At 37.0% G+C, this 16,695-nt stretch overlaps 1 long non-coding RNA gene across 1 annotated transcript in view; it reads left to right on the top strand.

Annotated features, from left to right (window-relative positions):
* Positions 1-16,695, top strand: part of LOC107969313 (uncharacterized) — a 178,356-nt gene that overhangs the window by 150,844 nt on the left and 10,817 nt on the right. The gene's annotated exons all lie outside the window — the stretch shown is intronic.

Here is a 16,695-nt window from a genome sequence, read left to right as displayed (position 1 = left end):
AGTGCATCATAGTATTTGATCTTTTGCTTCAACTCACAACGTCACCTTCCACCGTGTAGCTTAATAGTTTCACGTGTCAAACTACCTGTAGATGGCCTTAAACTACCAAACTACCTTTAAGATGTTTAAGATCTTTTAAGAAATGGTAGAAATGGCTAGAGTTGTAATTGGACCTGAGGTAGGGCAAATCATGAACTCTAAGCCAACTGTATTTGAGATTTCATTATTGTTAATCATTTTTATCAGGCACGTGTAGCACCACCTAATTAAAATTGACAATTAACAAATATATATATATTGAAGTAGAGATATTAAATATTTTCAGCCAAAAAAATGTGTTGGCTGAAATAGTACAGCCTACCTATTTAAATATATATATATATATATATATATATATATATATATATATAGCCATCTCAAGTTACTTCTAAATCCAGGAGAAGGATGTCAATAAATATAGCCAAGTTTACATTCACCACGTATGTTAATTGGGCAGTGTAGCTTTATTCTCTGTTTTTGCATAAGTGTAACTGAACCCTGGGTAGTTAGCTGTCAGGTATTTATTGAATACCTGGAAACTTAAATGCTCTCTAGATACCTTGTTCCTTAACTTCCTCTCTGGTGGGAGAAATACTTCCAGGTTGACAAGTAGGTGAAGGTTAAAGGCTGAGAAGAAATATCCCTTTAGGCAGAGAGGAAGTGAATGAGCTAGTCTTCCTTGAAATTCTGGAATAATTAGTGTTTTGTGGTCAGGATAACATATATGGCCAGGAGTAGATTAGAGGTCATTTCCTCAGAAGGTGTTTATTGCAATCTATCTCCTTTATTAACACCAACTGCAATTTACTAAATAGCACTTGTATGGATGCCATATACAAATTACTTATTTTCCTAAAGACCTCATAAAGAGGAACAATTATTCCTATTTAATCCGTGAATCTCACCTAAGTTAGTTGGTAGAGCAGCTTACAATTACTTAAACTAAATCCATTGTTAAAACAAGGTGGAAAGAGTGGATCATCAAAATGAATCATTTCTCTCATCATTTAGGGTCAGGGCTTTGGAATGCAACCTATGGGAAAAGACTAAGTTAAATTTTAGAAGAAATCTATTGTTAGGTATCCATAAAAACAATATAGAGGAAAAATCCTTCTTAGATGTCTTTCATTTGATTTTTTAAAAATTACTTACCTCGGTTCTAAGCAAGACAAAGATGAATAAAACATAGTCCCTGTTTAAAAAAAATAACAACTCTATTCTCAAACAAAGAACTCAAAAAAAAAAAAAAAACAGGAAAAGATAGTAATGGAATACTGGAGTTCAAAATGGAGGTAGATATCATCTATAGTTGGAGAAATTAGTCAAGTTTTATGGAGAATGTGGAATTTGAAAAACATAAGGAATGAAGAATGGGCAAAAAGTTGCAAAGAGACGGAGAAAAACAGACTTACCAATTACAGGAAAAAAATCTTCTATATAAGAATGATAATAAAGTCAGATCTTGGCAAGTAGGGTTTACAGGTCTGGGGTTGGAGGGGAAGGTGGTTTGTGCTTTGAAGTGCTTGCCTCAAAAATTTTTATTCACCTTTCAACTGCCTGAGATGACTGAGTCCAGAACAGTCTTACGGCGCAGGCATCTCAAGCTTAGACCAAGACAAACATGGGACATGATCCCTCAGTCTGTTATTTCCATTTGCAGCTGTCTGCTCTGCAACTTCCTACTTCACCTGTGGGGTTGACCTGATGCCAGAAGAGCTCAGGGACCCATGACTTTATATCACACTGAGGGTTGAGTCCTCATTCCAGAGGGGTGGTGGGCAAGCAAATCGTCCTCTTGAAGGCACCATATTTCATTTATGTATCTGCATAAAAGTGGGCTGCCAGCATGATGCAAAGCACTGTTTTGTGCTTTCATATTAGACAGAGGCTGAGTTCGGAGCTCTGGGTCAACCATCCACCATCGATCCTTAGTCTCGGGTCATATGGATAAGCCTAGATATCCACTCTTCCCTCCTCTCAGTGTTCCAACTGCAGTGGGACCTCCAGTCTGTGGCACCCAAGATCAGCTAGGGTGATGATAAGCATTCTTTACTCTGTGTGTCCCCTGTCACTGGCAACCAGGGTAAGCATGTCTACCTCCCTGCATGCCTTATGCCATGTGTTAGCATTCAATAAGTGGGCAGCCCTCTCTAAGCATCTAATTAGACAAGGCCCAATTAAACACATCAGGGTGGCAAGTGGGGTTTACAGGTCTGGGGTTGGAGGGGAAGATGGTTTGTGCTTTGGAGTGCTTGCCTCAAAATTTTTAATTCCCCTTTCAACAGCCTGAGATGACTGGGTCCAGAACTGTCTTATGGCGTGGGCATCTCAAGCTTAGGCCAGGACTCACATGGGACCTGTTCCCTGGGCCCTGTTATTTCTGTTTGCAACTGTCTCCTCTGCCATTTCCTACTTCACCTGTGGGGTTGACCTGATGTCCAAAGAGCTGTCAGGGAAGAACGTGATATGGAACTAGAATTGCCAACTCACCTTGTTCTTACATTAATGGAACAATATCAGCTATAGATATGATAAGAAATTCCAGTTGAGGAAGTAAAACAGTGCTCATAAAAGATATGGTCACTGAAAATAGGTGTTGGTCTATATACCAATTGGCACCAAGAGTCTTGCCCATAGTAATGGGGTGTCAGTAACGCCAGGTAGAAGTAAGGACGTAGGTTCTAGGAATAAGAGACAATGAGAGATAGACAGTTCTAGATAAAGGATTCAGTTCCTGGAGTAGGTGAAATCTAGAGCTACCACATAGAACTAAGCAGGGAACCAAGCCAGGGACACAGCCAGGAAGAAAGACAAGAGTAGAGCTTTCAAAGTTAGAGCCAGAACGGCAACTTGGGTGACTTGATGGTGATACCTGGCTTATTTTATTATACCTCCTTTAACTTCTAGAGCCTAAGGTCAAAAATGGTTCGAGCTGAAAAGATAGGGCTGGCTTTACACACAGAGTATGAGCAAGGAAAAAGAAATTTCCTCTCTTACAAAGAGAAGACAGATAAAAAAACAAAGCAATGCCTGAGAGACCACATTTAAGTTACCAAAAGTAAATTCATGAGGCATGTCTGAGTATCACCACACATTTGAGAGTACACTTATTTAATGCTTAGAGAGGAAGGATGGATCATATTACAGAACTTTTATGTATAGTACTTCCAAGATGTGAATTTGATAGGCAATGGAGAGATTTTTCTTTATAGCAAGAATTAAAAATCACCAATGACCCCCTTTTGATTCATCTCAGTGTTGGGGTAGATTGGGTCAAAAAGAATTGGATATAAATATTAAACCAAAACTTTTATGTCCAATTGATTTTGACAAATTTTCCAAAATAATTCAAAGGAAAAATGAGAGTTGTCTCTACAAATTGTAACTGAATGAACAATTAGATATTGACAAGAAAATAAAATTATGTTTTGCTTTCTCACCATATACAATTACAAGTTTGATACAGATCATGCTTCAAAGTAAAAAGTTGAAGCTATAAAGTTTACATAAGAGAGGTAAGAGAAGTTCACATTATTGAGGTAGGCAAATATTTCTTAGATACAACCTAGAAAGCATTAAGCAATGAAAATTTTATAAATTCAACTTCATCAAAATTAAAAGCATCTGCTCATCAAAAGACACTGTGAAAAAAAGTGAACAGGCTAGCCACAGATGGGAGAAAATATCAGCCATACATATATATGACAAAGGACTTGTATTATTGTATCTGGAATGTAAACACAATTCTAATAATGCAACAAAACAACCTACTTTTTAACAGTACATGAAGCACTTGAACAGACATTTCAAAAAGGAAAAGATACAAATTCCAATAAGCATACGTACAAATGCTTAACATTATTAGTTACCAAAGAAATGCAAGGTAAAGCCACTAAAGATATCACTACATGTCCATTTGAATGGCTAAGATAAAAAGTCATACAACACCAAATGTTAGGGAGAATGAGAAGCAACCACAACTTTCTAATGTTCCTATAAGACTATAAAATGCAACAACCACCGTGGAAATCACTGGAACAGTTTCTCATGAAGTTATACACACCTAGTCTATGATCCAGCAATTCCATTTATAGGTAATTTACCCACAATAACAGAAAATATGTCTAACAAAAACTTGTGCAGGAATATTCATAGGAGTTTTATTTCTTTTAGACAAAAACGAAGACAGTCTAAATGTCCATTAAGAAAATGTTTAAACATGTTGCAGGGGTCTCATAATTAAATAGCACATGGCAATGAAAAAGAAATGGATGTCTAAAATATGCGGTAATATGGGTGAATCACACAGACATTATGCTGAGTTAAAGAAGCTTGATACAAATGAGCATATACTGTGTGATTTAATTTATATGAAATTCTAGAATAGGCAAAATTAATTTATGGCAAAAGAAATCATAAAAGCTTTTCCCTGTAGAAAGCCAATATGTGGGATTGGAGGCTAGAGATTATGGGGAAAGAGGTTTCACGAAGATAGTGGTGATGTTCTATTTTCTTCACTGAGATATGGACCACATGGGTGTATCATTATGTCAAAGCTCATTGAACTTAAGATCTGTATATTTATTTCAGTGCATGTAAATTAAATCTCAATGCAAAATTCAGGCCAGGCATGGTGGCTCATGCCTGTAATCCCAGTACTTTGGGAAGCCGAGGAGGGAGGATGACTTGAGGTCAGGAGTTCAACGCCAGCCTGGCCAACATGGTAAAGCCCTGTCTCTACTAAAAATACAAAATGCCAGCTGTGGTGATGCACACTTGTAATCCTAGCTACATGGGAGGCTGAGGTGGGAGAATCGCTTGAACCCGGGAGGTGGAGATTGCAGTGAGCCAAGATCCAGCAGTTGCACTACACCCTGGGCGACAGTGCAAGACTCTGTTTCAAAGAAAAAAAAAAAATTCAAAGAGTACCTATTTAAACTAAAAAATGTAGCAAATTACAGTAAGATGATTATAAAGCATTTTTCATAAGTTCTATATATTTGTATCTATGAACCTTTCACAAATTTCTATTATTATTCATAACAGCTTACTTTCAACACTTCTTACAACTGACAAAAACACCTCAGGGACATGGCAATTGAGAAGCAGCAAATCTTGATAATGTAAGCTTTAAATATTCTCAGTGTCTCTCTTCTTTTAATCTTTTCTCCCTTCCAGCTTGATGAGAGGTCTGAAAAAAATCAATTACCTGCCTTAATTCATCTCTTGGAATGTAAAGACAAATCACAGCCCACACAAAAATAAATAAATCTCAACTCTGTACAGGGTTTTTCTATGTTTGTGGCAAGGATTAAATCCTACAATGTACTCTAATGTTCCCAACCACTTGGCCTAGGCTAAAAATTACTCCAGACTTTTAACACTGTCTTCTTAGGATGTGAAAAATTTCCACATTTACCAAGCCATTTCATGGACATTTGCTGTGCAATTTGATGAATAGAGACAGCTCTCTGAATAACTGATACCCATATGTTTATATCAATCAAATAACTTTAAAGGGAGAGTGCTCTAGAATATATATATAATATACATATATATGTATAGATATATAGATATATATGTATAGATATATAGATATATATACACACACACACACACACACACAAACACACACACACACAAACACACACACACACAAACACACACACACATACATACAAAAGAAACAGCAACGACAAAATTCTAAAACCAGAGTTTATGTAAATTGCTCTGAATTATAAAAGTACTAAGGAGAAGTCTTACATTTAAAAACAGCTGTGCTTGAATATAAAATTAATTACTATTCTTAGAGTTACTTTGTTACAGTGAATAAATTGAAACAATAAAAATATATTTATTCATTCACTCAACAAACACTTGTTGAGTGCTTACTGAGTGAGTACTGTGTTCAGAGTTAAGACAAAAACTAATAAGCAACGATCCTTGCCTTCGAGGAGCACCCAGTCTAGTGCAGACGTAGATGAATAAATATTCAATATGTTATACTAGAGGCATAAATAAGGTGAAGTGGTGAAAAGACTGATCAATACTCAAGAGATGAACAAGCACTTTCTCTAGAAAGATGCTTTTCTTTCTCGTTTTTCTTTTTCAGGGTTATTTTCCTTGAGGTGGGAATGTTTTCGATTAACAGGAAAGAACTGCACAGTTGTGTGCTGTTTTAGTGGTTGGAGTATGACATAAAGTGACAACCATAAGTTCAAAGTGTCTGGCTGTTTACGGGAATGCCACCTCCAGAGAACTGGCATTTGAGTGTGAGATTACTCATCTGTATTAACTCTTTGGATAAACACTTTGTTGTTAAGTGTAACACGGGCTTTACATTTCCTGACAAAATTGTTTTCAAATTTAAACAGAGTATCTGAACCGGGGTTTATTTTGTAAGACATATTTAGAAAGAGACAAGTTGCTTCAATGCAGCCTTTTCTGCTGCCATTCAGGGTTTTGGGGGCAAAGCTACAGCCCAGAGGCTTGATCCTGAATCCTCAAGGAGAAGAGATCTTACCAGATTCCACGTGTTTTCCATGGTATTACTGCATTGATGTTTCTGCAACTCCAATGAGCTTAGTTATCTCTGGGTTGACTTGATTTTTTACTTTGTGTATCGATTCTGAATGCCAAGCCGGGCTTTCTTCTGATTTCAATTTATTTGCAGCTGCATAGTTTTCTGGAGTAAGAGAATGAGTGCCCAAGGAGGACATAACTGTAATAATAAATCTGGGGAACAACAGGGAGAAATCCTAACAAAAATCTAAACTATAATACACTCAACAGAAGAGGGGAGAATTAATTTAGAGGATTATCACATCTAACCACCTGTTTCATCCCATTGCAACTGGCACAAGACAACTGGCGTTTATTCAAATGTTTGTTTGCCATATTTCTTTAAGAGTTTAAGGCATATTTTTATTCTTGTTTTAGTAGATTCACCTATCCATTTATTAACAGTTGAATCTCTAAGGTACTATGTTAGGTACTTTTAGAACTATAAGCATTGTAAATGTATATATTTTTAAATATCCCAGTAGCAGAAATTTCTGATGAGATTATAAACAAACAAACAAAAACTTCCTTCAAAATAAATAAGTACTTACCTACACACTCATTTTAAGACTGAGCAAACCTCTGTTGTTGAAGACCAGAAGAGGAAAAAAGACACATTTTCGTTCCCTTAGACATGCAAATGATCTTGGGAAAGATTGTCCGTTTTATACTATTGGTGTCATAAAAGAGTTAAATTGTCATTTAAGCAATGAGTTTCTTCTAAGAAGTGTGAATATTATTAAATGGCAGAATTTTTGCACCTATAGGTATAAAGAGGAACAAATGGTTAATTGCAGCAACGCTATCTTCTTGCCAGGCTGGTGTGTTGGCTATACATAGTTGGACCTGGGTAAGAAAATGAAATTATGAGTTCTAAAGGGACAAAACACTGCAGTGGGCTTTTGCTTTCCTTGGGCTTGAAATTGACTATGGGTCCAATCTTACGTAGATCTTGTGGAACAGAGAGGACCCAGCTTCATACATGTAGGTTTTCAGAAGAAAACAGGGCCTTGTCTAAGTGTCAAGAGCCGTCGTGGATTTGTGCTCCTCATGAAACTTTTTACCATGAGATCTTGTATGGAACTCTCCACTTCAGGGTTCAACTTCATAGTACAAATATCTAATTAAAACCAAACCAATCCAACAAACAAGAAATGGAAAAAAACTTACAACTGACTTTTGACACACCTTGTTTTGGAATATACGTTCTAAGCAAGAACATCACTTTTAATGAAGAAGAGAGTTTAGGGAGAGGTCAAGATATAGGGAAGGCCATGAGTTCTTTTGCCAAACTTCTTAAAGTTGTCAAACCAGCCAAGATTGTCTCTGGAGCAAGAAGTGATTCTTGTGACTCATGGGACCCCTGAAGTCCTTTTGCTCCATGGGCTGCTCAGACAGCAGACACAGCTCCTATGTGAGGACCCTGAGAAGGGAGGAGCATTTGCTCATGAGCCATGCTCAGGTGGGGCCCCCGAGTAACAGACATTGCATAGAAGACTGACCACCATGACTGGCCAGTCCTTCAAGACATTTATTACTTTGTGTACTTTTCATGTGATTATTCACCTTTGCCCAGAAACTTAAAAGCCAGGAATGACTAAAAGGTGGCACATGACTCCACTATTTCAAAATCTATGAACCAGGTTGTTCCAAAAATTTCATCAACTTCACTTTTCTTCTCTTGCGTTTCTGGCAGTTAGCAATGGCAAAATCGTGCAAAAGACAAGGCTTACCTCTAATGTGCCTGATTTGCTTGTACTAAGAAACTCCTATTCCTTCTCTTTAGCCTTTCTACTATGTACCCAAATTCTGGATTTCCAGCTGAGCTCACCCTTCCTAGAAAAGCTCAATGTTTTTGACTTTTCCAAGGTCCCTGCTCCTCACCTCTGAAAACTTAACTCTGAATATTCCATTTCTGTTGATTCTTATAAACTTCTCTCTGCCGATGATTTGCTAGCTCATACCTTTAATTTGTGAAAGGATTTTTTTTCCAGTTTTAGGTAGTAATATCTTTTTTTAAAGTAAGATTTCTTAGGGAAAAACATAATAACCACACAGTTACTTAGATGTCTAAAGAGCAGACTGGTTAAATCTCAGAGCAGAAGGGAGTTTGGGGAGCAAGTGAAAAAGTGAGTCCTTACATGGCATTCAACAATGTGAATAAATGGCTAGCCACTAAAACTACACTCTCTCTCACTCTCATAGTAACTCTCTAAAGTTCAATGATTTACATTCAGTTTGGCTTATATACTCAAACATTTAAACCTGGAGAATACAATGCTTCTATATTGTATAATGTTTTGCAATGAATATGATTATTTGTGTAAATTAACATAAATAATACCTTTTTCAACATTATTTGCATAATCATAAATATGTGTGCATTAAATTACTTTTTTCAGTTTAGTTTATTCAAGCACATAATAGAAGCACGTTTTCTTATTGGTAGTATACTTGTCATACAAAACAAATGCACTCAATTTTGTTTTCCTAGAGATGCAGGAAATACCTGTTTGTATCTACTCACTGTCCAATTTTGAACCCTGTTATTTATTAGCACATTGTAGGTATGTGAGAAAAAAAATCAGAGGACCTGAATGCACGGGAGATTGTTGCTTTGCTGACCTCCAAAATACTTAACCTATGCCTCTTTATAGATGAGTTAAGACACAATAGTTAATCATTTCATGACAGTTACCAAACCAAGTTGATAGTATGTCTTGCTGTTTATCCATGAAAGAGGAGATTGTAATTGTATATAGGTCTCCAGGATCAACTGCTCACATGTGTTAGCTAGCACTGAGCACCTGTGACTGATATTTGTGTAGAGGATGGGCTTAGAAAATGGGCCTCAGACTCAGCATTTGTGGCCCCTCTATAATCAACTTTGCCTTTCCCTGACATATATCTAGGTGGCTTCAACATCCCTGGAAATGAGAAGCTAGAGGATGAGACAGACAAGGTCCCTGATCTTATGCATCTTATAATCTATTCAGGAGAGAGAACAGTAAATGACAACATTTTTAAAATGACTAAGGAAAGAATAAAAAAGAAAGATTTTAGATGATGATAGGTACTTTGTAGAGAGGTACAGAATAGTCAGGCTTGTCACAGAAAGGCAACAGTATCTACTGTGGATTTGAAGGCCAGCAGAGGCCATTGGGATATAGTGATACTTAAGAAGACCCCTGGTTGGCTACGTGGAGTCTTGGACCATCAGTTGTAAGGCTATTTCAGATAGTGGGAGAGGCCAGTGCTGGGTCCTTTAGAAGCAGTCAGAGTTCAAGAGTGTAAGGAGCAAAAAGCCAATATGGAAAGGATGGCGGAGTAGGGACTTGTCATATGAAAGAGGCCAGATTACAGAGAACTTTCAAAATCAATGTAAGAAATTCAGATTTCATTCTAAGTGGTATGGGAGGGTATCAGTAGGTGCTTAAGGGATGGAAGAATAAGAGATCATCTTCAGATATAATTTAGTCAGTTAACAAAAGCAAACAAACAGAAAAGATTAATTATTATAGAAAAATTTCTTACCCTCTTTTCACTTAACTATTGACTATATGACAGAATGGCCTCTTTTAGACCAATCTTCCCCAGTGGTATGCACCGTATGGTGTGGATTCCTTAATTTTGTAGGCCATAATTAACTACTTTTTCTTGTCATTGTTATTTTGGCAGCTTCATTGAGGTATAGCTGGTATATAGAAAACCATATGTATTTAATGTTTACAATTTGATTAGTTTGGACATGGATATACACCTGTGAAACCACTACCAAAATCAAGGTAAACATCTGTCACCTCCAAAAGTTAGTTTCCTTGTGCCCCTTTGGGATTTTGTTGCTGTGTGTGTGTGTGTGTGTGTGTGTGTGTGTGTGTGTGTGTGTAAGAAGACCTAACCTGAGATTCCTCGCTTTAACAAACATTTTTTACGTGCACAATACAGTATTGTTAACCGTGGCACCATGTTTCATGGCAGACTTCTAGAATTTACTCATCTTGCATAATTGAATCTTTACACCCATTGAACAATAACTCCCACAATCAACTGGTTTTTAATGGCTTAGTTAAATCACATCTATTTAAGTTTTCTGTTAAAAATGTCACTCCTAAAAATAAATAGATGATGTATTATAGATAGACAGGCAAACAGATGAACTAATGAATCATCCCTGGTTACTTCTCATTATAAAATTTAAATACTTAGAGGCATGACATAAAGATGAATACTATGAGTTGCCATTTCAGTGAATGTCTCACTTTGTATCTGTTGCTGTGACAATGGTCATAAGAAAATCATAAATGAAAAAAATATTCAGACACATTTAAAGCAGAAACTGAAAGATACGTTGACAATTTCCTCTAGTTTTTTTAAAATTCAACTATCTATGGGATCTAAAAAATTAGTTTACATCCATAAGGAATACTGTTATTCTAACCCCCAAAAACACAACATTGTTAAAACATTAAAGCTACAATATTTTCTTTATCTAAATATTATTATGATTAGTAATAATTATCATTTACTCTCATTCAGAAAACCAATTTGAATCTGAGCATGCCTAACTTAACATTCCTTTATGCTGTATGTTTCTTCTTTGCCATCAAAAGGAAGGATTGGATCATTTGCTCTCTAAATTTGGATATGAAAAATAATTTGAAAGAAAATATTTTTAAAACTCCGGGGAAACTAGTTTATATCAATAATCATAGATATTTTCCCTGAGTTTGAAATGAAGCAGTGGAGATCTAAGTGTATACATGAAAATCCAAGAATTATTACTAAGAAAACCTATTATTTCTCTCTCCTACTGTAGCAATTGGCTAAAAGTAAATATTTGTTTGTTCAGTAATTTATTTAAAATCCACTAAAAAAAGGAACTTGGTTTTAAGAGCAGATTTTTGGTTTATTAAACAAACTTCCATCTGGCCACAAAGTTCTTTGTACCTACTTAAGCACATTCCCTTGAAAAGATGAAAAATATGTTTTGTTTTTAGATGTCCTTCCATCTAGGCAAAATTTAATGCAGTCTAAATTCTAAATTGTGAAATTTTAATGTGGAAACGGTACTTACATTTTTGTCACAGATGCCACTGCATTAAGTTTTTGGTAAAAACTTTGAGGACACTTTTATGGCTCCGATGAGGATCGAAGATGCCAGTCTGTCAATCACCCTGCCAATCAAATCTCACGTTTATGCCTGAGAATACAGATCTCTCCACTCCTGATCTCCGTGGAGATCCTTAAACCAGTCAGAGAAAGTGCTTTTGTCTTCATACTAAAATACTGAAGATTTATGGACTGATAGGTTTAATCCTCCAGAGAGGAGAGAGAGAGAGCCTCAATCCATCTGAATTGTTTAAAACCATGAGTATCTCATGCACATGACAATTGGTTTGAAAAATTTAAATTACAATAGAAGGTGTTTGTCTGTAAAGAGATGAATTCAACCACAGATATTTGGGTTGCCTGGGAACAAAAGTCCGGAAAACCCAAGACCCTTGATGAAGAAAAGCTTTACCTTGCACTTTTTAAAAACAGTGCTTCCAAAGCTTTCAGGTCCATCTGACGTACTTGAAAATCTGGTTAAGTTACATGTTCTTATTTAGTAAGTTTGGGTTGAGATTTGAGATTTTGTGCTTTTCAAAAGCTCTCAGGAGGTGTTGCTGCTGCTCGTCCATGAGTCACACTTTAAATAGCAAGTTTTCAGGATAACGAATGCACTTCAGCATTGAAGATTTAGGGTAACACCGATCCTCAATAAAAAATAGACGTCTTCATCTCTTATGGTAGATTTATTCTTAGTCAAGTAACAAACTATTCCAGATAGGCATGGTGGCTCATACCTGTAATCCCAGCACTTTCGGAGGCCGAGGCCGGAGGATGGCTTCAGCTCAGGAGTTCAAGACCAGCCTGGGCAATGTTGTGAGACCCTATTTCTACAAAAGATTTAAAAAGTTAGCAGGATGTGGTCACCTGAGCTTGCAGTTCAAGCTACTCAGGGGGCTAAGGTGGGAGGATCCCTTGAGCCCAGGGGATCGAGGAGGCAGTGAGCCAGGGACCCACCATTGCACTCCAGTCTGGGTGACACAGTGAGACCCTGTCTCAAAAACAAAAACAAAAGCAACCCCTGGAACACTCAATTTACCCATGTAACAAGCCTGCACCGGTACCCCCTGAGCCTCAAAGGAAACGTTGGAAGGAACTAAACAAAAACCTTTCCCCTGACAACCACTCAGACTGTAAGAAGCAGGCTAGAGAAAACCACACCTTTATTTCCTAGACTCAGCATCTTATCACAGTGACCCCATCTCCTAGCTCAGACTATCTTCTTGTATGTTCCAAGAATCTGGTTTAGAAAGTCATTGCAGGTTCATGAACTATCAACATACCTATGGACATGAGTGGAAAAAGCAGAGCGGGACCAGTGTTTCTTCATGGGTCTGGGTACAAAAAGATACCTAATCAGTTAAACGCCAGATGCCTTAGTTACATTTTTTTTCTTAATTGCAACCAAACTCCATACTTGCATGAACAACATTTTAATAAGGCAAACTATCACATCAGCCCATCCTTCCATGGCAATACAGATCTCTCTATAGAACCTCAACCTGCCCATGAAACTATGGGTTTCACAAAAACTTTGGTTTCACAAAAGTGGAAACTTTTGTCAAATTGCCAGGAGAAGATGGGGATTTGGGGGCATGGGCGGGGGGAAGAACATGAAAATTTCCATAATCAAATCCTGAAGAAAATAACTAAAGAGAGCCCATTCTCACTCAAATGCTACTCTCCCACTCAGTCCCCTCTCACAAGGGTTTACAAAGGGCCCTCTTTAATTTGTTTTGTATTTTGCTCCCAGGCATGAAGTCCTATTACAAGAGCCAGCCAAGTACACCATCATCAATCATTTCTTCTCTATAAATGCACCAAATTGTTAGAATTCTGTCATAATTTTTTGTCTCTTCCCCATTTTGCCATAATACTCCCCATCTTATTCACATCTCTTTCCCAAACTCAGGTAATCTCTAAGTCAATGCTTTCAGTCCTGCTCCCTAGAATACCAGTATCTTCAACCGCGCTGCTGCTCAGCATTCTCTTGCCATGCTATCTAATGGCTACAAATGGGCTTGTCAGGGTGTCTGTCTCTCGCTGACCTGCTTCCATAGAAATCTGACAGAACTCTGTGGGAAGGTCGTGGGGGGAGCAGAAAGGCTGATTAAGCCATTGCTTGCATTGATTTAGTAGCCAGCAGCTTGAACTGATGCTTTATCAACTCTTAAATTCAAACCCTGGCTGGAAACTGAGTTATTCATCAAGAAGGATTAGAAAATGCAAAAGGTCTATAAATTTCACAGACTGATTCTTGTTATCTCCAGAGATTTTCCTGTCACTTAAAAATGATGTCTGGGGTACAATTTGCATCTAAAATGGCCTTGGAAAGAGGCAAAAGGCCAGCACTTCAAACTAATGAATCCTTAGGTTACAGAGAACTGCTCCCAGCCAAATAAAGCAAACCACATTTCTACCAAATTCCAATCGGACCCGACCCAAATCAATGACAAGCTTGCTAGTGGACTTGAGCTTCTTTCTTCCAGGAGGAATGCTAGTATTTTTTTTTTCACACAATTCACATTCATATTTAAGTAAAAGGAAAAGTAGTGTATTGGAAACAGAAAAACAGGATGGCATATCAAGAAAACATGGGTTTTAATGTCAGCGAGGCCACCAAATAGCTCTGTGATGGTAAAGGAGTCATTCCTTCTCTCTGGGCTTTCATTTCACTATTTATAAAATTAAATCTCTAGGGTTCATTCTGTATGGGCTGCATTTCACTATTTATAAAACTAAATATCCAAGGTTTATTCTGCACTGTTATTGAGCAAGGTCCTTTCCTTACCGTTACAAGGCAGTAACGGTGATTTTACAAAACAAGTAATGGCTAGTGATTTTTCTAATAAACTAGAATGTTCACTCTCCTTCCTACAGGGTAGGATGATAAATATTCAATGTTTTTAATCTCTTAAAAATATGTTCTTCTCATTCCCACCACAGATTATGTGATGGTTGTCACAAGTGTGAAATTATTGCTTGTGGGTAATGCAGCTACTGTGTGTGTGTATACATGGATGTATACATTTCCCAGATGAAGTTCTCTAAGTTGTATTTCTAAAAGAGAAAAGACATGCTCTATTCATTTTAAATTATTATTTGGATAAGATTCTATTAGATTCATGCAAAATGTGGGCCTGAATTTTGTATAGCCCAAATGAATACTTCTTTTGCTTAAAGATTCTGATAAGGATGCATTTACGGATAAGAAATATTGTTGCCTAGAGAGATTTTCAATATTTGAACAGAGAAAATAAATAACTAAAGCAAATGCTGCATGTGGAATAACCTAATAACATCACAGGGTACAAATCTTATATACACAGCTTCAAGAAATAGAGGGTTGCTCTTTAACTGAACATCTTATGAGTTATAACTTTGGATTGATTCCATTGACTTAATTTTTATACCAATTCATGATTTGTAGGGAAACCTATACTGATATTCAATCTCATCACATGAAAGCCCAAAGCACTATAGAAAATGTACACATAATGGAGATTGTCATGTGAGGTCATTTGTAGGGCAAGTTATGTCACTGGGCATTTTCCAGTTGCAAAGAAGGGACACATTCCGGATAGAACATGAGTTTTTTAAAAGTGTCAAGAGAGATCAAAGAAGCTTAGTAATATTTTTTGCAACTAAATAGTGATTTGATACACATTATTGTCTTAATTAATCTGTCCCTACCCAATACCCAACTCATCATAAAAACCAAGGTGCAGAGCAGTGCCCCTTTTTAGACACAGCATGTCAGAGACCTTAAGTCAAATAACATATAATCATTTTGCATTTTTCCAAAGTCACCAATTTTTACCTTTTTTTGCCTGACCTGACTCAAGTTATCTGCCCCTCTCAACTTTCCCACTAAAAGGACCTATTTTTGTACGTGATAAATATGCCTTATAATCTTACTGAGTGATTGTCGTTACTGATTTGCTTTTACTATCTATGTATTTGCTTGTAGAGTGCCATGTCATTACTGTATTTGCTAAAATCTAGAGTTTTGATATACAGTGTCAACAAACAACAATATATCTGAGTAACCAATGGTCAGAGTGTTTGTTGTTGCTGTTTTGGAGAGACAGAGATCTTGCTTTGTTGCCCAGGCTGGTCTGGAACTCCTGGCCTCAAGTGATCCTCCCACCTGGGCCTCCTAAAGTGTTAGAATTACAGGCATGAACCAACACACCCAGCCAGAGCTTTGCTGAATTCCACTCCTGGCCGCAAGTGATCCTCCCACCCGGGCCTCCTAAAGTGTTGGAATTATAGGCATGAGCCAACACACCCAGCCAGAGCTTTGCTGAATTCTCATCGGTTGAGTTCACAAGTGGTTCAATTACTCCAACCATGTGTTAAAGATGCTCATTCTCTATCTAGTAAGAAACGTGCAGTAACTATTCTTGCAGAGAAGCAATGTTCCCCATGTTTTATATTTTGCATACTATGTAAGACTTTCTAATTTTTTTAAATAAATATCTGACAATGCCCAGCTTAATAAACTCAGTAAATTTGCCATCCCAACTACTACATCTACCCTTAACATTAAAATACTGTATGAAGAGGGTAAACAATCTTTGAATGCAAATAATTCTTGAATTATTAAGTTAGACTGAGGCTGTTAGCCTAGAGTAGGACTTGACCTTTTCGTGCTCAAGGTAATGGTCTAATTCATCTTATTATAGAACCATTTCTGGTATACAGTATGTTTAAAGGTCAGAAAAGGTTAATCTGAGAATGTAGACTATAGTATTCGGACAAGACTAAAGAAAATTTCAAAGTTGTTTTGGACTGCCGTTGTAACAGTCCTGAAACCTTTTCATTTTTACTGGAAGACAGAATAATTCTAGTGATGAAAGTGTAGTGCAGATAAGAAGGTAGAGTTAATATCTCACAGTGTTTCCTTAAATTCCAAAATGTAAGCATCCACTTGGTCCACCTACCTTCCTGTTATTCTAATATGTTATTCTAAGATAAGGCAGT

This window comes from Pan troglodytes, chromosome 19 (assembly GCF_028858775.2).
Source record: "Pan troglodytes isolate AG18354 chromosome 19, NHGRI_mPanTro3-v2.0_pri, whole genome shotgun sequence".
In the NCBI taxonomy this organism is placed as follows: Eukaryota; Metazoa; Chordata; class Mammalia; order Primates; family Hominidae; genus Pan; species Pan troglodytes.
This window is presented reverse-complemented; position numbering and strand designations above follow the sequence as displayed.